This window comes from Erythrolamprus reginae, chromosome 4 (genome assembly GCF_031021105.1).
Source record: "Erythrolamprus reginae isolate rEryReg1 chromosome 4, rEryReg1.hap1, whole genome shotgun sequence".
In the NCBI taxonomy this organism is placed as follows: Eukaryota; Metazoa; Chordata; class Lepidosauria; order Squamata; family Dipsadidae; genus Erythrolamprus; species Erythrolamprus reginae.
This window is the reverse complement of record NC_091953.1, coordinates 112,904,448-112,929,222: the sequence shown is the minus strand read 5'-3', so window position 1 is coordinate 112,929,222 and position 24,775 is coordinate 112,904,448. Positions and strand designations below refer to the sequence as shown.

General features: G+C 39.2%; 1 protein-coding gene across 2 annotated transcripts in view; it reads right to left on the bottom strand.

Annotated features, from left to right (window-relative positions):
• ITGBL1 (integrin subunit beta like 1) overlaps positions 1 to 24,775 on the bottom strand; it is a 223,625-nt gene that overhangs the window by 150,948 nt on the left and 47,902 nt on the right. Inside the window, exon 1 of one of the 2 annotated variants that reach the window (XM_070751238.1) lies at positions 12,641 to 12,664. The exons of the other annotated variant lie outside the window; for it this stretch is intronic. The gene's annotated coding sequence lies outside the window, so the exon portion shown is untranslated. Of the gene's footprint in view, positions 1 to 12,640; positions 12,665 to 24,775 lie in introns of those variants that run through there. 2 annotated transcript variants of the gene reach the window in all.

Genomic DNA, 24,775 nt, shown 5'->3' with positions numbered 1-24,775 from the left:
TATTATGCAATCTTACTGCTCATAATGGATGGAGTAGCAAAATCATAATGACAGCAGAGATAGCATTTCTATCATGTATACGAATCCTGATTTTCATTTAAAACTACTCTTGCAAATGTCTTCTGCTTTAAAAAGAATAGATTGTTTAGATAAAAGTTGCTTGTGAAAAAATATATCTGTCTTTACACTATACACATGAGTAGTGATGGGCGAACTGAACCCGTGCAATTTGGGTCCGTACCGAATTTTGCTGTGTTCGGTATGCCGAACACGAACCTGAAATTTTTTCAAACTTCGGGCAAAGTTTGGGGTCGTGTTCGGTGTTTGGAGTTTTGACGTCACCAGCAGGTTGCTAAGGATGCCAAGGTGATCACTTCCTGGATTCCATGGAATCCAGGAAATGATCACCTTGGCGTCCTTAGCAACCTGCCGGTGACATCAAAGCTCCGCCCCCGGAATCTCTTTGTGGGAGGGATTCCCCAGCTCCTTCAAAGGGAGGTCTTCACGTAAAAATAAACATTGTTATTTTTACGAGAAAGGACCGCCCCTTGCTTGCAATGCCGCTGCGGTGTCCTTTTCCGTAAAAATAACAAAGTTTATTTTTACGTAAAGACCTCCCTTTCAAAGAGCTGGGGAATCCCTCCCACAAAGAGATTCCGGGGGCGGAGCTTTGACATCATCGGCAGATTGCTAAGGACGCCAAGTTAATCACTTCCTGGATTCCACCCCCGGAATCTCTTTGTGGGAGGGATTCCCTGTTCGGGTTCAGTTTGGGTTTGGCCGAATTTTGCATAAAGTTCATCTGAACTTGCCGAACCCGAATACCGTTGGGTTCGCCCATCACTACACATGAGCTGTGATAGCACAGTGGTTATAATGTAGTATTTCAGGCTACTTCTGCTGACTGGCTGATCAGCAGAAGCAGCTGTTTGGCTGTTTGGCAGTTTGATTCTCACCAGCTCAAGCTTCACTCAGCCTTTCATCCTTCCAAGGTCAGTAAATGAGGACCTGTATTGTTTCTGGGGGCAATATGCTGACTCTGTAAACCACTTAAAGAGAGTGGTAAAGCACCGTGAAGCCGTATATAAGTACTATTGCTATACATTTATATTACTCTTAGTGACATATTAACACTTGCATTTTCTGATAACCTATAGTTCCCTGTTTTAATATTAATGATTAACCTACTACTTCATTATCAATGTACAACACTGTCAATGATGACTATAATTTGAACAAATTGATGCAGGTGATCTAAACAGATTGGATTCCACTTTGGAAATCAGTTAGCCTTCAAAAATTAGATGAACATATATTGGAGTTTAGGGAACATTTCAGAGATTGGAAGAAGCAGAGTTGTTTTCTTCTGTCGGGGGGATCTATTATGGGGGAGGGTAATGCATCAAGACTAAGTTAGAAAGGGGTGGGCATGTCTGTCAAATGATATAATTTTCTCTTTTCCAAATAGCAGCTTCAGGAAAGAGACCAGAGGTCCTTTATTAATTAATTGATTAATTAGATGTGTATGCTGCCCTCTCTCTTTATAGAGAACTTGATCTCCTGCATAAAGGGTTTGAAATTTAACAGAAGGCCACATGATCAGAACTTGAAGGTTGTGTTCTAAAACCAGAAGAACCATTTCTGTTTCCAGGAACAGGTTTGCTGGAGACTGACCACACAAATATAGCATCCCTCTGATACTTATGGCTACGTGTCCATAGTGCTAGGGACATTTGGACTGTCCAAACCCAAAATTTCAAGCCTGGAGGCATAGAGAATTCTTTTGTGAGGAGAGGAGTGGAGTACTTTCCTCAAGAAGTACGTCTGAACCTGCTCAATTGTGTTAATATCCGATAAACAGTGTGGGTTCCAGGTGGACAAGCTGTATTCCAGAATAGGTCTGGCAAAGGTTATGTATGCCCTAGTTAACAATTCAACATTATCGAAGAAGATTCACAAAATAAGATTAACAACTCTGGCTACCAAATAGAGATTTCTTTTCCTGCAACCTAATTCCATTTTATTTACAGTGTCTTTCTTACAAATTGGAACCGGACCTGATTTTCCTTCCTATCAGAGTTAGTGTGAATTTGTGTTAGAAATGTGGTGGATACCAGGAACAAGGTAGTTTTCTCAATAAAGACATTACAGCAGGAGTTCTTTCTTCAGAAGGCTCTTTTACTTCTTCAGTAGTATCCAAAAGTAACTATTTATTCTGCACTATACAGTGGTACCTCGACATACGAGTTTAATTTGTTCCAGGCCCGAGCTCGTAAGTTGATCAACTCACATCTCAAACGAATGCCTTTAGACTTTGTTTTTCACGCCGAGATAACCAGAAGCAAGGATTCTTGTGCCATCTAGTGGAAGCTCGGCTCATATCCCGAATTTGAGCTCGGGTGCTGAACTGAAATTTCTCTCCCCTCGTGGCTCGTAACTTGGAATACTCGCATGTGGAGCAGCTTGTATCTAGAGGTACTACTGTATTACAGAACAAACCACCAACCAACCAACCACAATTAGACCACACTATACTAAACCAAAACATCAAATCAGACCACACCCACACAAAAGTTGTATTACATTATATATATGTACTGACCAATCAGATCATAGAACAGATTGCATCATTCTGCTGAAGCACCATGACTCAGCATTCACTTTACTTCTACTGTACGTGTAATATTACTTCAGGTTTATATCCTAACACTTCCAACAAACAGAAACCTGCAAATCTCCTGCCACCTCTTTTGCAGCCTGATAACTTAGAGAGATTTCTTTAATAAGTAGATAAAGCATCATGATTATTCATTTCTGCAGCTCTTCTTTTAAAAGCTGCAAGCAACCCCCAAACTAGTTTTTAATAAAACATCAATAAATAAATGAAATCAACATATATTAAAGTTCATTGATTGCCCAGGACACAAGTGAAAGCCCTTGAAATATAGAATTCCTTTTTGCACCCTACTGGGATACAAATAAAATAAATCTCCAGCTGTCAACAGTGATTAAATTTGGCTCATTAAAAATATATAAACCACAGAATAATTCGAACACCTTTTATCTGACTCTGAAAGTGCTGTGTGGGATTGCTTAAGAAATCACTTGTGTTTGATCCCTTCTTAAATGCCAGAGAATTTAGATGTCAAGAAATAAAAGAAGAGAGTAGGAGAGCTCTGTAAATATTGTCCAGCTTGACAGATAAATATCTCTAACATATCTCTAAGGAATTTCAAAATAATCATATTTTACATCCTACCTCCCCAAAAGGAGTGCTATTAAGTTATTACATTTGCATATACTGTACATATATGCCCATACAACATATAAACACCTGTTCTAATTTGAGATTTACTGTAGGGCTCAGAAAGGAGCTCCTACAGAGCTGACATATTTTCATTTTTCTATACCACTAGGTGGCTACTTTGATCACCCCAAAGATGGATATGCATTTCCTCACAAAAATTAAATATCACAGTTTTCTCTCTAATTGCATATAGGAATTTATAGATGTATTGTATTGGCAGTTCTGTGTTAGCAAAAACTTCACTTCTATTCTTTCTCTAATATATTTTACTCGAGTATAACCTCTATAACCTTCATTGTGTATTGTTGTGTATTGTACAAAATAAATAAATAAATAAAAATAAATAAATAAAATGTCTTATTGCTTTCTTCGACTCCAAATCCTCTCCTAATCAATGCCACAGATGACTGGATATTATAAAAAGAGAGAGACTTGAACAATGCTTTGAAGCAAATGAAAACATTGCTGGGGGGAAAATGCTCATTTTACCAGGTGTTACAGGGCACAAAGTTTAAGCTTAAAGTACCCCACGAGGGCACTCCGATTTGAGTTTGCAAGACTAGCAAAAATAATGTAAGTACAACTGAGGCCAAAAACCTTTATTAATTGCAGGGCATTTCAGAGTTCAAGTCAAAAGAGTGTGAATCCAGTATACCATATGCAGAGGAACTTAAAAGATTTCTGAACATTGCTGGGCTAAATACATTAAGAGGTCAGATAATGTGGAATTTTGAAAGGAAAAAAATACTTAACAGAGCCAGACTGAAGATTTAATGAATTTATTGGAAGTGCTATCACCATGGAAACTGCTGCTAGAGAGATTATAGAGGCCTAGTCAAGAAAATATTAATAATCTTGGAAGAACATACAAGCAGAGCATAAGAGGTCAAATGAACTGAGCAGTTATGCAGATTTAAAGGAGAAGCCTGCAGCCAACATTCGAGAAGATCCAAATGTTCTCAACAGATAAACACTGGGCCCTATCTAAAAAACCCCAAAACTCAATGGTGAGACAATAAGGTTTTACACTTAGGCAAGATAAACTAAAAGTATTTCATAAACAAAGAAGCTCCATTTTTATTCTCTTCACTTCCGTATTCAAAATGCAGTTCAGACTAGCACATTCCTTTTCTCCCGTTATCTCTCTTAATTACATTCCACATACATTCCTCCCAGCTTCCGCCCATCTCTCAAGATTTATGTACTCACATCATGATTCAAAAGCAGCAGCAATGACTGTAAAATAACACAGAATGAACTTGCTCGCTCGGGAGCTGGACAGAAAAACACATTTCATTTTAACACTACAACATTGAAACTCCACCCTTCTTCCCCACTGGCCCCCTGACGTACCAAATACATCACTCCAGTATTTAACCCATTCCTCCCCTTAATATCTTTTTCCAAACACCTGTTCCTTGCGTTTTTGGACCCTTCTGAATTGAGGATTGACCCAGCGAACGTCTGTTTCTTCCTCACTAGATTCTGAACTCATAGCAACATCCTGTGGCTGGCCTCCCACCTGTTCTAATACCTGTAACCCAGGGCCTACCACTAATTCATAAACACTATCTGTATCAGAGTCCTCAAGCTCTTCATCATCCTCCAACTGACCAGGAGTATGTACAACAAATAGGAGACTTCCAGCTGTACTTCCGGCACTATCGGAAGCAAGGATGGCGAACTCTGCGGCACTGCTCTGAACTCTCCCCATCTGAGGGCTCTGAAAGGAGACATAGCCACCCTGTAGGGGTGGTGAAGTAAAGGAGGGTGCCTTGTAAGTCAAGCAGAACCACATCTCTCCTCCCTGATTTGGAAAAAACTTCCTCATGGTCACATGATCAAAATTCACATTTATGATTGTTAGGGAACTGATGGTACGATGGGGCAAGGTAAGAGGATATATGGTCAGTAGAATTCGAGACCAAGCTATAAAGAATAAATTGGAATCACTTTATAATATGTAAATAGATATACAGTGTTCCCTCGATTTTCGCAGGTTCGAACTTCGTGAATAGCCTATACCACGGTTTTTCAAAAAATATTAATTTTTTAAAAATACTTCACGGGTTTTTTTCTATACCATGTTTTTTCCCGCCCGATGACATCATACATCATCACCAAACTAATAATTTTTGCAAATAAACAACAAAAAAAATAATTATTTTTAATAAATAATTATGTTTATAAATATCAGGATTACTAAGTGTCTTATTCAATGGTGAATACCAGTAATAATGGTTAGTAAATTGTTGTTAAGGGAATGGGAAATGGTAATTTAGGGGTTTAAAGTGTTAAGGGAAGGCTTGTGATACTGTCCATAGCCAAAAATGGTGTATTTACTTCCGCATCTCTACTTCGCGGAAATTCGACTTTTGCGGGAGGTCTCGGAACACATCCCCCACGAAAATCGAGGGAACACTGTATTGCTCTTGAGTTAAAATGGTATATACAAAATATGCTCCCATTTTGGTGGAGGGATATGAATGTTGTCTGGTGGCAGACACTAAGAACACTGGGCACACTGTTATATGTTGTGTGTATGTTTTATTGTTATTGTTAAAAATCAATAAAAATATTTAAAAAAACATTTATGATGGTTGTAGTGTCTCAGATCATATGATCTCCTTTTGTGATCTTCTGACAAGCAAAGTCAACAGATAAACCAGATTTATTTAATGACCACATTACTGATTTAGCAACTGCAAAGATTCACTTAACAATTATGGCGAGAAAGATTGTGAAATTCAGTTAACAAAATTCTCACTTAGCAACATAAGTTCTGGGCTCAATTGTGGTCATACATTGAGATCTACCTGTGTAAATTTAATCTCATTTGCCTATTGAAAAAAATTAAAACAATAGTTGAAATTGAAAACAATACTTAGAATAGAATATGGAAGAACTAAACAGTTGAAGCATATCCAGTTTGTATTCTGTCATCGTATTCAGGAGAAACATTGGTTTGGAAGAAAAAGAAATTATTGTTAAATCTGTTGGAAGATACTAGAGTGCCTTCCGTCCCCTGTCCTATTGCTCTCCTATATCTCTTATTCCTTTCTTCTATTCCTATATCTCTTCTTCTATTCTTTCATTGATATGTTCTATTACTATATCTTCTTTTCTATTCTTTCTTAGATGTATTTTATTATGAGTATCTCCTCTATAACCTTCATCATGTATTTTACTGTCTGTGTGTGTGTGTGTGTGTGTGTGTGTGTGTGTGTGTATAGGCTGAAGTTGTAAACTATATCTACAGCAGCACGAAGCTTACAACTTCAGCCTGATGATGGTGAATGTGATTTCACCAAAACGTCGCATAGACACTCAAAATATTACACGGGGCAAAACCCAAACTCAGAACAATCTACATACATATACCCGTGAAAATCTACGAAAACAAATATATACATACATACATACATACATACATACATACATACATACATACTGGGTTGGGCCGAGAGGCAAAAAAAAAAAGGAGCTGTGATGTTCCTTCAATACACCAGGGTGATTCGACACAAAAATATGTAACCCTTCCCTGGTGCAGAGCTGAAGGGATTGGATACTGTAGCCTAGAGGTTAATTCTCTGCCTTACAAGGCAAAGATTGCAGGTTCAAGTCCCAGTGGGTATGGCTAGCTGATAAAGCCAAAATAAGGCCAAAATATATCTATCCCAGTCTCCCTTAATTTTCAAATTCAGCAAAAAAAAAACATGTGACACACACACACACACACACACACACACACACATATGTAGATTGTTCTGAGTTCGGGTTTTGCCCTGTGTAATATTTTGCATGTTTATGCGACGTTTCGGTGAAATCATAAACATGCAAAATATTACACAGGGCAAAACCCGAACTCAGAACAATCTACATACATATACCCGTGAAAATTTACGAAAACAAATATATATATATATATATATATATATATATATATATATATATATATATATATATGTCACATGTTTAAGCTGAATTTGAAAATTAAGGGAGACTAGGATAGATCTATTTCGGCCTTATTTTGGCCTCATCAGCTAGCCATACCCACTGGGACTTGAACCTGCAACCTTTGCCTTGTAAGGCAGAGAATTATCCTCTAGGCTACAGTATCCAATCCCTTCAGCTCTGTACCAGGGAAGGGTTACATTTTGTGTCGAATCACCCTGGTATATTGAAGGAACATCACAGCTCCTTTTTTGCCTCTCGGCCCAACCCAGGGCCATTACCCAATTTACGAAAACAAATATATATATATATATATACCCACTAAAACCCTCATTGTGCATTGGACAAAATAAATAAATAAAAATAAATACCAAGTCAAATATGCAATGATACTACTTTGACAACTAGACACAAGAAAGACTTATGGAAACTCTTATTCAAGGTAAAAGAAGACTGCACTAAAATTGATTCGCTGCTCAACATTAAGCAAACTAAAATTATGTTAACAGTCCCTTCTAAGCTAATGCAAATAGCAGAAAGAATTTGACATAGGCATAGATTCTACCTTCATGGGCAAAAATGTATAGAAATAGTTAATATAGTCATGAAAGCAACAACTGTCTGCTTTTTGGAAAAAGACTATGATAGACCCAGACATAATATTAAAATGCAGAGACATCACACTGATAACAAAGGAAGCTACATGTTCTCATTGCCATAATTTTCACAGTTGTAATAAACAGCTTGAAAGTTAGATCAAGTGAAAGACTGAATTAAAAGAAATACATGCATTTGAATTGTGGTGCTGCGGGCTGCAAGAAAAAAAACATTCAGTACTAGATGAATTAAAACCAGACAGCTTGTAATAAGCACTAATGGTTAAGATTTATATTCCAGACAGATAATACAGTGATATCAGTTCCTGTTAAAGGCCATGAGTCATAAAAAGAAATCTAAAGGAAGTGAAAAAGGGATTGACAGTATAAGACAAATTAGCTAGATACTATCACTGATGATAGAAGCATAAATGTACAGGAAATAAGCAGTTACTGACTGCCAGGAACACAAATTCTCAGAAATAACTGAATAAAATGTTGTAATAACTCATCTAGAATACAAATATTCCAACACATTTAGACTATCCTAAAAAGAAGTCTTATTAAAGTCACCACATAAATCTGTTACTTCAGTCTTACCAAAACTGAACCATGGATTCAATTAAAAGTATTTCAATATCAAATTTGGGAAGAAATGAACAACTTTCTATTCAGTAACCAGGATTTTGTTCTGTAACGCAAGAAAATGAGTTTCCATTCATTTTCAATAAAGACTAATAAATGGCTGATCAGAAGCAAAACCACAAGTAGAATGTAAAAATTGTCTTGTACTCTATGATCAATAAGTCATGGTCATAACAAACAGTCCTAAATAAAAAAGGACGTTATATTCCCAAGGAAAACAATACCCTTCTGTTTCTCTATGTGACCAAACAATGTCGTTTGGCTCTTCCCCCCAGGGGAAGAGCCTTCTCTGTGGCGGCCCCGGCCCTCTGGAATCAACTCCCCCTGGAGATTAGAATGGCCCCCACCCTCCTTGTCTTTCGCAAGTTACTCAAGACCCACCTATATTGCAAGGCATGGGGGAACTAAGACATCTCCCCCAGGCTTTTTATATTTCATATTTGTGTGTATGTGCTGTATGGTTTTTAATTATTGAGGGTTTCATATATTTTTATTATTAGATTTGTCCCATAGTTATACTGTTTTTATTACTGCTGGGAGCTGCCCCGAGTCTTCGGAGAGGGGCGGCATACAAATCTAATAAATTATTATTATTATTATTATTATTATTATTATTATTATTATTATTATTATTATAACAAAATCCCATCATAAGAACTGTTAAGGTATTCAAGAACTGAGAGCCATGTTAACAAGGTTAGCCAATGAATAAGCATAGCTACAATAGGAACTAACCACTTCTGAGTCTGTGCAGAGAATCAAAACTGAGAAGCTCATGGCTAAGTGTGGCTCACTCTCCTCTTTGTACTCTTCACTCTGCATTCTTGTCCACTCTGTGCTTGTCTGTTGCTGAAATGAAACTAACTGTTGCCTGCTGCCTGTAACTGATTACTGCCTGGTATTGTGTGTGTGTGTGTGTGTGTGTGTGTGCGTGTGTCTCTCTCTCTGTGTGTATGTGTGCATGTGTAAATGAAGAGGCAACAGCCATTGTGATCTCCAGAACGTTTAAAATTTATTAAAAACTACTAAAATTAACTAAGCTTTTGTTAGTCCTCTACTAAAGTCATCAAAGTGTTAAAATTCCCATTGAAAACAGTTGATATTATATAATGCTGCTCACTTTGCTCATTGCCGGTGTCACAGGCCCACACCCTTCCTTCCCTCCTGTAATTAGCTAGAAATACTAGCTTTACTGTATTTCCCACATTTCCAGAATGATTCACTTTTTCATACCTTTGTCATTTGTCTTGACAATGATTTGCCAAAAATCGGCTAGAACACACCTATTGGAAGCAGGTTATGATGTTGGCAGTACAAAATGAATAGTTGTAATTCTGAAATACTTTTCCTCAGCTACTCTGAGTGCCTGACTGCAAAGAATATAAATTCTTCCATTCCGGACAAGTCAGTTAGAACTGAAGAAGCTTCAGATCGTGCAGAATGCAGCCGCGAGAGCTATCGTGGGGCTTCTTAGATTCGCCCACGTTTCTACAACACTCCGTGGCCTGCATTGGCTGCCGATCGGTTTCCGGTCACAATTCAAAGTGTTGGTAATGACCTTTAAAGCCCTTCATGGCATCGGTCCAGAATACTTCCGGAACCGCCTTCTACCGCACAAATCCCAGCAGCCAATAAGGTCCCACAGAGTTGGCCTTCTCCGGGTCCCGTCAACCAAACAATGTCATTCGGCGGGCCCCAGGGGAAGAGCCTTCTCTGTGGCGGCCCTGGCCCTCTGGAATCAACTCCCCCCGGAGATTAGAACGGCCCCCACCCTCCTTGTCTTTCGCAAGTTACTCAAGACCCACCTATATCGCCAGGCATGGGGGAATTAAGTCATCTCCCCCAGGCTTTCTTATATTTTATGTTTGGTATGTATGTGTTGTATGGTTTTTAAATTTTGGGGTTTTTTTACTGTAATTTTATTATTAGATTTGTTCCATTGTTATACTGTTTTTATTGTTGTTGTGAGCCGCCCCGAGTCTTCGGAGAGGGGCAGCATACAAATCTAATAAATTGAATTGAATTATTAGATGAGAGATTTGTTCAAAGAAAATTAAGCAAGGAATAAAGTCCAGCTGCCTTTTGAAAAAAGTATGTTTGGGACAACTATGACCTGGATGATTGAGAGTCTCCATAATCACAAGGATCCCAGGAATTTGGATCTCTTCCTCATAATCCTTCCTATTCCAGGACCTCCTCCTCCTTTTCCTCCAATCCCATTATTCTGGCTTAGGACACTTTCTTCAAAATGTAGTAAGCTACCTTTGACATGCCTGGAAGCTTTCTTACACATCCAAAATAAGTCAAATGAATTTATTTAGTTTGAAATAAAACTAATAAAACAACTGAAAATGTGAGTTTCGGTCCTCATTTTGACTTTGAATTCCATAGAGAAGAATTAATAATGAATGTCACAGGTGGAGCAGGTTGAAATTCATCTATGAAGTTTAGATTTTGTGGAGCTCTTTTGTGTTTATTACTGACTTTATTTTCCCTATCATTTCTGGAATGATTTTCCAAGAAGTAGAAATGCCAGTCACTCCCCCAGAAGTCAGACTCATAACTGCACAAACAAGAAGAAAATTGCTCACACTACAGTATATTGAAGATAGTAGAATTCTTTTGTGAGAGGATATGAAATAGTGACCCTAAACTTTTCTGTTTTTTAAATAACCCAGAACATTTCTCACAACAAACAATTATTAAAGAAATCTATTCTTAATAAGAAGCAAAGAAGGAATGGAAAGAGGAGGGGGAGGAAATTTGTTTGTTTCCCCCATTCAATAGACAAGTTTTCCTAATTTAAAGTCCTCCTGGTTCATCTGTAAGCTTCTATAGCTGCAGAAATACGGTACTACTTTCCAAGAGATTCAAAAAGATTTACTTCATTTTGTTGGTCCTCATTAAAGAAGAAAAAACAAGTTCCATTTGACCTTCATTTTACTCCTCTGCAGCTAATCAGAAGCCTTCACTGTTTAGAAAAAGATTTTCTGAGAGTTTTTCACCTTGAAAAGATGGATTGAGAAAAGATGAATTTGTACTTTTTTTCAGGCAATAAAAGCTATACCTTTCGTTTTACTCCTCTTTTCTCCTTAGGGTTGAAGACATCCTTTTAAAATTACTAAGGTGTTGCTCTTTTGTAGTCATTAAATGCTACTTTATATAGCACAATGCCTACCTATGCAGACAACCATATTCTGATTCAAGATCACAATCCTTTTAATAAAATATCCTACTTAGAATTTTGTCTCCTTCCCAAAATGGCTGCTGAGGGGGAGAGATTTTTTTCTTCTCTTACTGGCAGGAATATCTAAAGGATCTTGACAAACGTGAACAATGAGGGCTGCCTCACAAAATGAAATTCAATGGTAAAACAATTAAGGTTCTACATTTAGGCAAGGAAGGCAAAATGGACAGGTACAGTATATGTGGTACATTGCTCAGCAGTAGTAATTGTGAGAGGGATCTTGGAATCCTTTAAATATGAGCCAGCAATGTGCAGCAGCTGCCAAAAAAGCCAACACAGTTCTAGGCTGCATTAACAAAGAGATAGAATTAAGATTATGCGAAGTGTTAATACCATTTTAATGCCTTGATAAGGCCACACTTGGAATATGCATTCGGTTTTGGTCACCACAATTCAAAAAGGTTGCTGAGACGCCTGAAATAGTACAGAGAAGAGCAACAAAGACGATTAGGGGACTGGAGGCTAAAACATATGAAGAACGGTTGCAGGAACTGGGCATGGCTAGTTTATTGAAAAGAAGGACCAGGGGAGACAAGATAGCAGTGTTCCAATATCTCAGGGGTTGCCACAAAGAAGAAGGAATCAACTTATTCTCCAAAGCACCTGAGGTTAGAACAAGAAGCAAAGGGTGGAATCTAAACAAGGAGAGAAGTAACTTAGAACTAAGGAGACATTTCCTGACAGTTAGAACAATTAATCAGTGGAACAGCTTGCCTCCAGAAGTTGTGAATACTCCAACACTGGAAGTTTTTAAGATGTTGGATAACCATCTGTCTGAAAGTAGTGTACAGTTTCCTACCTAAGCAGGGGGTTGGACTAAAAGACTTCCAAGGTCCCTCCCAACTCGTTGTTGTTGCTGCTGCTGCTGTTGTTATTATTATTATTACTCACAATCTGCTGTGTTTGCTGCCAGAGCAGTTTCTTTGGCAGCTATGCACCCTGGATTTGAATAGTAGCACTTAGGAATGACCCAAGACCACTTTCAAACACCTGTGGAGGAGGAGTCTTGAAGATTGAAGCTCCATTTAGGAGCAGCTGGAAAGTTAATCGGCTTTTTGCATCTCTTACTAGCAGCAGAAAGTTTTCCTAAACATGCCTTGCACTTTTAACTTCACTTTTTGAACTTTTGCTTTTTGTTTTTATACTTTATTTCAATGTTAATTGGCTGGCTGAATGCTGATTTATTTCAATCCCCCTGGCTGAATGTTATCTGCTGTTTCTGCTTCTTCTCTGATTTATTTGGTTGTTTACACCAGTTTCTAGTCCCTCGTATGGAAACGTGGCACTTCTTTGGATGGAAAATGTTTATATTTGGACTTTTATCTTTTTGAATATTGAATCTGTGTTTTAGCAACTTTTAAAAAAAGGTTTTGGATCAAAATGGTCTCTTTTGTTTGTTTACTATTCTGTTTATCTACTTCACTGAGTAACAACATATTGTTACTATCTAACAAAATGAAAAGTGTCTGAAGTAGTTTAGGATTTCCTGCCTAAACAGGGGGTTGAACTAGAAGACCTCCAAGGTCTCTTCCAATTCTGTTGTTGTTGTTGTTGCTGCTGCTGTTGTTATTATTATTGTCGTCATCATCATCATTATTATCATAATGGGGAAGAGCCTTCTCTGTGGCGGCCCCGACTCTCTGGAACCAGCTCCCCCTGGAGATTAGAACTGCCCCCACCCTCCTTGCCTTTGAACAAGTATAGGATAGTCTGTATAAACATAAGTAGAAAGTAATAATTTAAAAAGACAATAAGACAGTAGGACAGGGACGGTAGGCACAATGGTGCGCTTATGCACGCCCCTTACAAACCTCTTAGAAAAGGGGAGAGGTCAACTGTAGACAATCTAAGGTTAAAGATTTTGGTGTTTGGGAAGAAACCCCAGAGTCAGATAATGCATTATATTTTTATTATTATTGTTTTTCCTGCTATTTAGTTATTCTTACAGTATACAGACTAACAATTTGTAAACAGATTTAGTAGTTTAAAACTTTTTTGCCCTGTTCTGTAAGGGGTGGAAAACTAACATCGTTACATTAATCAGCATTCAACTAGGGAGGAATCTATGTGTGCATGTGTTGGTCTTTTTTTCCCCCAATATACTTTTTCATTTTAATGTTCTGCACGTTGTGGATTTTAAAAAAAAATATTTTGGTGGTTTGTATCTTAATCTTCTTCAAACAAGATTAAATTGTTATATGAATTTTGTCTCCATTAAACTTTAGACTATGGATGCAATAAATGTGGCCCATTAGCTTCTTAAAGAAAACATTTCTGAATATTGGTATAAAAATCTGGGAAACATGTTTAGCATTTTGATAGATGCAGGGTGGCAATGGTAATATGGTAGATGTCTTAAGCCTCATGGGTGCTTAAGGAAGCCATTCATTCCCCAAGACTTATAAATCTCAATGGTCCCAATGGTTCCTAGCTCCTCTACTTCTGGAGTATTATTGTCCACATAGCATTCAAAGCTGAGGGCAGCCTTGAATTTGTATTCCAAGTTTCAAGTTTCAAGTTTTATTGGATTTATATGCCGCCCCTCTCCGAAAACTCAGGGCGGCTAACAACAACCATGAACAATATACAATAAAATCCAATACTAAAAGCAAATTAAAACCCCTTAATATATAAAAACCAAACATACATACAAACATACCATGTATACAGTTGTAACGGCCTAGGGGGAGAAAAAAGTCTTAATTCCCCCATGCCTGGTGGCAGAGGTGGGTTTTAAGTAGCTTACGAAAGGCAAGGAGGGTGGGGGCAATTCTAATCTCTGGGGGGAGTTGGTTCCAGAAGGCCGGGGCCGCCACAGAGAAGGCTCTTCTCCTGGGTCCCGCCAAGTGGCATTGTTTAGTTGACGGGACCGGAGAAGACCCACTCTGTGGGACCTAACTGGCCGCTGGGATTCGTGCGGCAGAAGGCGGTCCCTGAGGTAATCTGGTCCGGTGCCATGAAGGGCTTTATAGGTCATAACCAACACTTTGAATTGTGACCGGAAACTGATCGGCAACCAATGCAGACTGCGGAGTTTATGTTTTCATAAAAGCACTTTCCTTGCTGTAGCTTCACTCTCTGTCTATTAGAGTAAAGAAAATTCAATGATAAACAAGAGGCAGCAGAGAAATATATTGCATGCAGTAGAACATTTATTAAAGCAGCAAAACAAATGAAAACAGTAAGCAAAGGCGGCAGATAAAAATCCCACAGCCAGTTAATAATGAATCAAGACAATATCATAAAAATCATACGTTATCAAATCTGGCAATTTTCTCAAACAAGATGTTGTGAAGGAGAAAATCATTTTGCAATCTAAAATGTTCTTCTGATAAATGGATTGATTGCCAGCGTCGCCTATAGGTATTGATGTGAGTATACGTTTGGGAGCTCAGTGAGTATGTTTGGGTGGGCCAAATTTTTAACACAATCCAATTCATTACTCAGCTCACAACTCAACATGATTTGCTAGTACATGAGGAAGGGAGGGAAAAAGGGTGGGAGGGAGGGAGGGAGGAAAGGAAGGAAGGAAAGGAAGGGAGGAAGGAAGGGAGGGAGGGAGGGAAGGGAGGGAGGGAGGGAGGAAGGAAGGGGAGGGTTCCACTTACCTACCCTATTGGTTTGCATCACACCCAAGGTTTTGTGCGTGCATGTTCAATTCACCCATACATGGGTTCCTACCGGTACGGTTGACACCATCGCACTGGTAGCAAAAACTGTGCAGTTCTATGTCTCCGGTGTGTGCATGTGCACGTCTTAGTAAGATTTTGCTTCTGCACATGCTAAGAAAGCAAAATCTTGTGAGGGAAATTTGGGCGATTTTTTGCTTTTTCGCATGCATGGAAATTTTGAATACCTAAGCATCAGGATGCTGCAAAGGTTGTGTGAAAAATGATCATAACTCACTTTTTTCAGTGCCCTTTTAACTTTGAGCACTCCTTAATAACTGTTGTAAGTCAAGGACGACCTATATTACCCTTATTTTTTTCAGTGTTAAAAAAGTTGCAAATATTACTTCACCGGTATGTCTAAAAATAGATATATCAGTAAAGAAATATCAGAAGGCAGGGGTGTGTTCCTCCCAGTTCGGACCAGTTTGCCTGAAATAGTAGTGACCTGCTGGTGAAGTCACGCTGTCACGGACTCAGTTCGGCTCCTTCCTTCCTTCCTTCCTTCCTTCCTTCCTTCCTTCCTTCCTTTCCTTCCTTCCCTCCTTTCCTTCCTTCCTTCCTTTCCTTCCTTCCCTCCTTTCCTTCCTTCCTTCCTTTCCTTCCTTCCCTCCTTTCCTTCCCTCCTTCCTTCCTTCCCTTCCTTCCCTCCTTTCCTTCCTTCCTTCCCTCCTTTCCTTCCTTCCTTCCTTCCTTCCTTTCCTTCCTTCCTTCCTTCCTTCCTTTCCTTCCTTCCCTCCTTTCCTTCCTTCCTTCCTTCCTTCCTTTTCTTGGATGCCCCCATCTTTAAAATAAAATTATTCTGAGCATGCGCAGAAGCCAAATTTCTGGCACTGTGAATGTGGTCGCCATCTGGTTTTTGGCTCCGCCCCCAAAATTTCAATACTGTGCATGTTTGCATGTGCAAAGTGAATGAGTGCCCATGTGGTGCACCCATGCGGTGCAGGAGGAAGCAAACTGGCATCTTCTGAAAGGACCAGCTTGCTGACTTTATTTCTGCCTACCTTTCTTAAGCAAACATAGTCATTCTTTTTCACAAGCATTCGGCAACTTCCCTTTGTTATGTTAATGCATAACTTTCTCTTTGTGTATTTGCCTATCATTTTGTCTTGATCTTCAGGGTGGTGTTGCCTTTCATAATGCCAATACTAATAGCCTCTTTATTAGTCAGTTCCAGATTCTTTCGAGTGTGCTTTATTTACTGGATCCATTTTTGGTGTGTACTTTTCTCTCCTTTAAAAAAAAAAAATAGCAGCATTTTATAATAAAAAGTTGGGGGAGAATTAAAAGAAAATCTAATTAAAGATTTCTGTTTCATGCAAGAAACAGAAACAAAGCAAATAAGGAGCAATTAAAGAACATTACCATGCGAACAGAAAGCAATTAGAAATAGAAGATAGAAGAAGAAAACTTTTAATGAAAGTTACAGTAGCCATGGGAACATCAATATGGCTTTTCCAGACCATAACGGATATGCTTGCTCTGCATATCCCTTATGCCAGTGATGATGAACCTTTTTTGGTTGCGTGTGTATGTGCTAGCTGTCACGCTGAGTATTGACAGCCCCAGAGACATTCAGAGACTTTTAGAGTTATTCAGTAATTAAATAGTTAACAGTGTGTGTGTTTTATTAGCTCCTCCTACTATGATGTAAAATCCTGCCACATCATACATGCATCACATCCGTCCCCTCCAGATCCTCCATATTGTATTGTTATATCCTTTGTTAGCTGCCATGATGTAAGACATACTTTATATGCCTCCTAAGGCATTCCTTATTTTTTTACTTTTGTAATAAAAAGAAACTTCATTTGAAAGCAAATTCTTTCTTAAATCCATCGATCTCCAGAAATGATTTATTATAGTCCACGCGGGCTGTAATTTATCGCTATATTTCTGTTACTAGAATGCATGCATATGCCCACACCCAACAGTGAACTATCAGCTGGAACGCTAAATTGCATTCACCGCCGCAGCTCGTAAGTGCTTGCGGGGCCAGTGGGATTTTGCTTCTGCACCTGTGGCGGTAGCAAAATCGTGCATGAAGCCACAGGTGCACCCATGGAAGCAAAAAACCTCACCAAAACATGGGCGCACCTGCGGCTCCATGCACGATTTTACTACCTCTACAGGTGCAGAAGCAAAATTGTGCTGCTCCGCAAGCACTTACAAGCCGCGGCGGTAAGTGCAATTTAGTGTTCCGGTTCATAGCCCACCACTGCCCTTCTCTCCCCACCACACAAGTACACCCTCTCTGCACTAACCCCTACACATGTGTACAGGCCTTTCTGAAGCCTGGTAGGCAGTGGTGGATTCCTACTGATATGGTCCAGAGAGCCGTGCTGGTATGAACACACTGATTTTCCACGATTTTTAAAATGGCGTCTCCGTGTCAGAGGAAGCCCTCTTGCTCCCCTCCTCATCTTTATGTTTGAGAAATACTTGAGACAGTCGGTTCTTAAAGCTCTTTTATTGGTAAAGGCAGCACAGCTCTTTTTGTAAGTGACTTCAAGTAAGAACGCGACTGGAATAAACAGTGCCAGTGCGCTCCTTTTATACTTTATTTTTCCCGCTAAAATCCGGCAGTCAAACCCTTAGCCAATCAGAACGCAGCAACCATTTTAACTATTTACATTTACCTCAGAGCATATTTAACAATGCTGATCTTTATCTTTCATCCGAAGACCAGCTGAGGGCTTCTTCCACACAGAGACGCCAAAAAGAATTATCGCCAAAAATCAGTGGGTTCATACCGCTGAGGCACTCTGGGCCACACTGGTATGAACCCACCACTGCTGGTAAGTGAAAAAAATGCCCAAACAGGCAAACCAAAAATGCATTTTCCTGAACTTCCGGTTTGTCTGTTGGGGGATTTTTTTTTTGTCTCTTTTTTTTTAATCTTCCCTGAAGCGTCCAGAGAACGAAACGGCCTTTCCCAAGGCCGAAAATCCATTGACGCTGGAGTTGAAACATGGAAAAGTCTTGTGTGCCCTCCCATATGGTTCACCATCACGGCCTTATGCCATTTAAGTGAAATTCAATAAAGAAATAGACAGAGAGATAGGGACAAAGAGATGGAGGGAGAATCTCTTTGAGAGAGGGAGGGTGTGCAATCTGAGGTTAGTTGGGGGAAAGATCAGAAGCAACGTGAGAAAATATTATTTTACTGAAAGAGTAGTAGATGCTTGGAACAAACTTCCAGAAGACGTGGTTGGTAAAGCCACAGTAATGCCTGGGATAAACATCAATCCATCCATCCATGCCTGGGATAAACATCCATCTGAATTTAAACATGCCTCTGGGATCCTAAGATCCATCCTAAGATAAAATACAGGAAATAGTATAAGGGCAGACTAGATGGACCATGAGGTCTTTTCCTGTCGTCAGTCTTCTATGTTTCTATGAGAAGAGAGGGAGAGAGCGTGGGGGACTATCAAAATACTATAAAAAACATAAAGAATCAACTTCAGACCAAAACTAAAGTGTAACAAGGTAGCATGGATGCAATCTACATTTTTCTAGTTCAGACTGTAATCGTGGAGGAAATCAGTGGTAGAAGAGCGAGCTTTATCTCCATACATTCCTGAAATTTGAGCCTTGATCACTGTGCTTCACCATCTGTCCAATCAGTGCCCAAGAGGTGTTTCCTGCATTAGCTCACCACCCATCCAGAAAGCTCTGATAAGGGCAACTTTGATGGGGGAACTACTATGTCGATTTTTGAATGCAATATGCTCCCTTTCTTACCACTCCCTCATGGTGCTTTGTTTTGCTGCAGGAAACAATAAAAAGGGCATCTGCTCCAGTAGCATCCAAATTGACGAATTAGGGCCGCAGCTTCATTGAGATATTTTTCACATTTCTAAAGCACCAATCTCCCACAAGAGGCAGTTTTAACAGGATCTGAGCAAGCGGAAGTTATTTATTTATTGTGTGCATAAGTGCACTGGAGTGCCTTCCGCCCCCTGTCCTATTGCTCTCCTATATCTCCTATACCATTCTTCTTTCCTATATTTATTATTATTTATTATTATTATTATTATTATTATTATTATTATTATTATTTATTGGATTTGTATGCCGCCCCTCTCCGTAGACTCGGGGCGGCTAACAGTAATAAAAAACATCATGCAAATCCAATACTAAAAACAACTAAAATACCCTTATTATAAAACTAAACATCCATACAAACAAACATACCATGCATAAATTATAAAGGCTTAGGGGGAAAGAATGTCTCAATTCCCCCAAGCCTGACGACAGAGGTGGGTTTTAAGGAGCTTACGAAAGGCAAGGAGGGTGGGGGCAATTCTAATCTCTGGGGGGAGTTGATTCCAGAGGGTCGGGGCCGCCACAGAGAAGGCTTTTCCCCTGGGCCCCGCCAAGTGACATTGTTGTGTTGATGGGACCCGGAGGAGGCCCATTTATTCTGTTCTTTCACTGATATATTTTATTCCTATTTTTTCTCTTCTATTCTTTCTTAGATATATTTTAATGTGAGTACAGTGGAACCCCGACATAAGAGCTGCTCTACTTACGAGCAACTCGAGATAAGAGCTGGGAGGGGAGAGATATTTTTGTTCTACTTACAAGCCCAAATTCGAGATACAAGCGCCAAGGAGCTGTCTCCTGAAGCTGAACGCTAACTTCCGCGTTCGGCTTCAGGAGACAGCTGCGAAGCGGCGCGCGTGTTTTAAAAGGTTGCAGCCGGCCTGGGGGGCTCGGGGGGTGCTTGCAGCCAGCCTGGGGGGCTTGCCAGCACCTCCCCGAGCCCCCCAGGCTGGCTGCAACCTTTTAAAACACGCGCGCGGCTTCGCAGCTGTCTCCTGAAGCTGAACGCGGAAGTTAGCTCTTTTTCTTTCTCTCTTTTACCTTCCCTTCCTCTATTTCTTCTTTTCTTTCTCCTTCCCACCTTCTTCCCTCCCTCCCTCCCTTCACTCATTCCTCTCTTACTCTCCCCTTTCATAAGTTTCCTTGCTTCCTTCCTCTGTTCCTGTCCCTTCCCTCTTTCCTTCCTTCCTTCCCACCCTCCGTCCATTCATTTATCCCATTCCTCTCTTGATCGCTTAAAGCCGGTCCCTGGTGCAAAAAGGGTTGGGGACCTCTGTCCTACAGGATTGGGTGGCAGAGAAGTTGAACATATGTAAATTTAAAAGTTTAAGAAAGTTTACAAGTTAAGTGAAAGAAACTTCATTATTCATTTATATGTACATGTACATTTCTTCATTAAAAACATGTCTTTCTGCATAATTTAGACTAACTTTGTGAGTTTTTTGAGGGCTGGAACCAATTAAAATTATTTACATTAATTCCTATGGGGAAAAGTCGTTCGAGATAAGAGCTGCTCGACTTAAGAGCCCAGGTCAGGAACGAATTAAACTCGTATCTCGAGGTACCACTGTATATCCTCTACAATCTTCATTATATATTTACTATATGTATACCCAATATAACTCTCATTGTGCAATGGACAAAATCAATCAATAAAATAAAAATAAATAAATAAAATACATAATAACTAAAATCCTGCCCCAAATTGATGGGGCAAACTTGCCCTTAAAGAGGCCACAACCCTAGAATTATATATTGCCACATTATTAATATTATAAGGGACATAATTTCCTTAATTTATTTTTATTTATTTATTTATTTATTTATTTATTTAGTTAGTTAGTTAGTTAGTTAGTTAGTTACTTAGTTACTTAGTTACTTAGTTACTTAGTTAGTTAGGCCAATACATAATACACATTGAAGAGAATAGATATACGGAGAGGGGCGGCATACAAATCCAATAAATAAATAATAAATAAATATGTAATAATATAAATAAAGAAAAGAATAGAAGAAAAGATATAAAAGTATAGGTGAACATATTTGAAAGGAAGAAAAGATAAATGAGATAAGGAGAGACAATTTGACAGGGCACGGAAAACACACTGGTGCACTTATGCACGCCCCTTACTGACCTCTAAGGAACCTGGAGAGGTCAATCATGGATAGTCTAAGGAAAAAATGTTGGGGGTTAGGGGTTGACACTACTGAGTCAGGTAATGACTTCCACGCTTCGACAACTCCACACATGGAGCTTTGTATCTCCCCATGTGAGTGTAGCACCCATATTTCGGGGGAAGCATAATTCTTTTGCCTTTCCCATCTTGGTTTGCTTGTGGCAAAACCTCAAGGGTGGAAGTAGGCAGGAGAAGGATGTGCAAGATCTCCCAAACTTTGTGTATCTCAGACTGACTTGATACAGGGCTATTTGTGGAATCCTGTGGACAGCGCCCATACATGATTTCTGCAGGAAACACTGTTGCATGCAGTATTGGCTGTGTTTCCATGATAGGCTTAATTTGGGGTCAGGAGAGGCTAAGTCTGGTGTAGGGGTAGGCAAAGTTGGCTCTTCTATGACATGTGGACTTCAACTCCCAGAATTCCTGAGCTAGGACCATGATGGACCATGAGGTCTTTTTCTGCCATCAATCTTCTATGTTTCTATGATAGAGGGGGGGAAAGCATGTGTTCAAAAAATGTAATGCTCTTTGTGCTGGCAACACTACATTCCATTTTGTCAGGCTGTGCAAAGTATTTGTCTGAAAATTGAAAATGGAAAAGAGAAATGTGCTTAGAACCGGCAATAGAGGAAGACAGGCAGTAGGGGAAATTGTGTTGCTAAGACAGAACAGGTGCTGATTTTCCCAGTGGAAAATAGTTGAGAAGAAGAAAGGAAAGAGGGAAACAACTCAAAATTGAAGTGGTGCAAACAGCCAGCAGGTGGGAGCAAGTTTTACACATGGGGAATGTGTAAATTGTTGTGTGATGGAACAAAGAGCAATCAGCACATGGATTGCATGGGTGTTTTTTTTTTAAAAAAAAGATCAGAGGTTACGCTTTATTACAAAATGAAATTAGATCTATTTTTATTTTTCTAGTGTTAATGGTGGAGGAACACAAAGAACTCAAATTGTAATACAATCAGGGGTGATGGAATATATTGTTTTCTCTTCTTAAAACATAGTGTTTCAGCCTTTCAGGTAAAATATATGGTATGGAGATATGAATGGTATCACTGAGATAAAGAGCTCTTTCATCAGCTTTCTTGCTTCACATCATAGTAAGTATTTTATATCATGATGCCTTCTTTCGGATTTCTTTCTTTATAATAACCATTTTAGTGTACAGCTCAGTATTCTAACTTGGTTTATCTGTGTTCAAGACAACCAAGGTTTAGTTTCCTTTGAGAAACAGATCTTTTAAAAAATATTTACATTTTATAATCTGCTCACTTTTTTAAAAAGTGAAAAGCAGGGAAAATATGTGTTCTGCCGGGCTCTCTGATAGGAGCCTCCTGAAAATTCAAGGGTACAAATTTCAGGCACAAGCACATTTTAAAATTCAAAACAAGGTTCTTTATCACAAAAGTCAATATAAACTAAGCACTCTTTTTGTATTGCAAAGAGCACTCTTCCCAAAACAACCGGGTAGTCTGTACAATTTCCCTTAAGCAGTCATTAAGCACTTAGCCAGCAGCTGTGGAGAAACTTCACACCCCTTCTTCTTCCAACAAAGTGAGACACACACACACGTTGCTCTGCTTTGGTTTCAAAGGCGTGAAAAAGCAATAAAGTCCAGCACACAAGATTCCTGACAAACTGTGAACAGATATTCTTCCACAATGGCCAAACCCTCATGTTGCTATTTATAGCAGCAGCCCTAATTACTGGGGCCCCACCCAAACACAGGTGGCCTCCCTTATTTCCTGTAATATGTTCTTACTTGGTCTCTTCTACGCATAATTCTGCGCTTGCGTGGGTCCAAAATATCATCATCTGAAGCAATAGAAGATAAGGAAGATTGACTGCCTTGGCTGTGTGCCAAGCCCTCCTCTGCCGAGTCACTCCCACCTTCTTCTTTGTCTGAGGAAACTAAACTCTGAACTGATTCTGTCGTCAATAACACAGGCTTGTGACATGTTGAAGTTTCTCCTGCATCCACCTCCCCATTCCCTGGGGCAGGAGCTGGGCCAGAGCCAACCACAACAGATATGAATGTTCTTTTATACCCATATACTTTTTTATACCTGCGTGTTTTGTAGTATTTTGTTTTTTATATTTTTCCATTGCTTTTATTGGACTATGATTAACAAACATTAAGGGAACAACAGTACTATATGGATATAGATCTTTATATACATCTTGGAGATTGTAAATCCAAGATGTATATAGAACAGTGTTTCTCAATTACTTTCTGTTATAACCCCCACCCCAAGGAAGAAGTAAACATTTTGTGCCCTCCCCCCTCCAACTCTCCACCAGGGTGATTGTTTGCAATATTCAGCACCTTTTCGCTGAAAAAACTCAAAGGGCTTATCAGCGTGATTGGAGTGTAATGTGTTTAAGTGACACCTTAATTGATTTGGCTTCATGCTATCCACTGCCAACATTTTTAGACACAGTAAACATACCGGTCTTTGACTCTGTCATCTGCACCTCTATAACTGTCTGGTTTGGTTCTGCAACCCAGTAAGACAGACACAGACTTCAGAGGAAAACCAGAACTTCAGAAAAAACAATCACTGCCAATCTACCTTCCATTGAAGACTGCACATCCATTGCACATAAAAAAAGAGGGCCATGATAATATTTACTGACCTGTCACATCCTGGACATAAATTGTTTCAACTCCTACTCTCAAAAACGTTGCTATAGAGCACTGCACACCAAGACAATTAGACACAAGAACAGTTTTTTCCTGAATGCCATCACTATGCTAAACAAATAATTTGCTCACCCTGTCAAACTATTTACTAAGGCTGCACTACTATTACTATTAGTCTCTTCATCTTTCCTATCACCCATCTCCCCCTACTTATAACTGTATGACTGTAACTTGTTGCTTGTATCCTTAACATTTACTTTAATATTGATTGTTTCCTGATAGCTTATTTGTACCCTCTAACGATCATTAAGTGTTATATCTTATGATGCTTGTCTTTTACGTACACTGAGAGCATATGCACCAAAGACTAATTCCTTGTGTGTCCAATCACGCATGGGCAATATATTCTATTCTATTCTATTCTATTCTATTCCATTCCATTCCATTCCATTCCATCCCATCCTATCCGATCCGATCCTATCCTATCCTATCCTATCCTTACCAGTATTTGAAATTATTAGGATAGCAAGTATTTAAAAAATGAACAGTGACGAAGTTTTTATAACATTAGTTTCAAACCTTCCATCCTGTTTTTAAAAAGCTTTCATTGGATCAATGTGTTTATTTACTTTATTTTGAGGTTATTTTGATCCTCTTCTACTAAAAGCAGGCATCTATATTCTTTTTTCACAGAAAGGTAATT